General features: G+C 39.4%; 1 pseudogene; it reads right to left on the bottom strand.

Annotated features, from left to right (window-relative positions):
• LOC105915039 lies at nt 1-955 on the bottom strand (annotated as a pseudogene).
• Between the last annotated feature and the right edge of the window lie 620 nt (nt 956-1,575).

Genomic DNA, 1,575 nt, shown 5'->3' with positions numbered 1-1,575 from the left:
CTACTTTTCATATTTATCATTGTACTTCCTCCTAAGCCAATTGAACCTAATCTCATTAGTAGGCAAGGTCATGAACATCTCCCTTTGCTCCTTCTTCACAAACAGTTCAGACGCCATGTAATGTTCACTACTATCATAGCCGGCCCCACAAGCAATCACAACCTCCATCACTTCCTTAATAGAATATTTTCCATGTCTCTTCGAAACATATTCATTAGCTGAACTTGCCATACTTGTTACTGCTTCTTGAATTAGGAGTGCATTTCCAGACTTCGCGTTTTTACCACTCCTGCAACAGGCCTTGCCAGTCTCTTGCCACTCGCAGGTGAAGGAGAAATACCAATATCCTCCTCTTGTGTTTCAGGAATGAAATCATTACCTTCTGGCTCAAAATTGGTTGCCTCATCTTGTGTCACATCAACATTTTCGGTTGCTTCAACATTCACAACATGAGGAGACCAATGATCAATACCAATAGTAGTAATGTCAGCAAAACACTTGGCTAATTCATCTTCATTCTCAAGGCCCTTCTTTTTGAACTTGCCACAACCCGGAATGTCCTGAAATAAGCACATAATATTATTATAAGTATTACCAACATGTTTGACATATGGAAAAAAAATATAGCAAATTTTTTTAACCAACTTACAGCTCTAGCTTTTTTCCACCATTAATCATCCATAGCAATAGTCTTCTTTATAGGATCCCAACCAGTCCTTGTTTGCCTTAGCATTAGTTTCTTCCATGCCTTGAAATCTTCCTTCAACTTGTCCCATTTGTTCTTGATCTGAACCTTGGTAGCCACAATTCCAGTCCTTTCCTTGAACCCTTTCTCAACCTCAGCATAACCAAGTGCATTCAAGTGTGTGTTTGGCCGATTTTCTTTTTCAACTTGTTCGGCAAACAACACACAGAGCACTCGAGTGTTCTTTGAATTCCAATCAATTTCAGGCATCTATCGAACTCACAAATTTCATATTAGAAGGCCTCGAGTATATCAATTTCATACACACACAGCATAACCAAGTGCATTCAAGTGTGTGTTTGGCCGATTTTCTTTTTCAACTTGTTCGGCAAACAACACACAGAGCACTCGAGTGTTCTTTGAATTCCAATCAATTTCAGGCATCTATCGAACTCACAAATTTCATATTAGAAGGCCTCGAGTATATCAATTTCATACACACACAGCACTAGAGTATATCAATTTCATACACACACAGCACTCGAGTATATCATTGAACCAACTTGGACTGATTGCAGCTATCAATTATTACAGCTAGACTGATGACCACTTGGACTAGCATGAAGGAGTCAGAGATCACCATTACCTCCAGTGAAGTTTTTGTCTATTTTTCTAGTGTTTCAGTTACAGGGTTCAACATTTACTGGCCTAGAAAGGATAGGATAGCTACATATCAAGCCTTATTTATCAGTTATCAGTGAACATCGACTCATATTGTGGACCTTATGGTCTTTGCACGAGGTCGGGCTCTTGTATATGCCCTGTTGGTTTTGATCCACCATGTACCCAAGAATGGAATATTGCAGGTTGTCAAAGAAGGGAACCTCTGA

This window comes from Setaria italica, chromosome VIII (genome assembly GCF_000263155.2).
Source record: "Setaria italica strain Yugu1 chromosome VIII, Setaria_italica_v2.0, whole genome shotgun sequence".
NCBI lineage: Eukaryota > Viridiplantae > Streptophyta > Magnoliopsida > Poales > Poaceae > Setaria > Setaria italica.
Note: the sequence above shows the minus strand (reverse complement) of the source record. Positions and strands in the feature narration are given on the sequence as shown.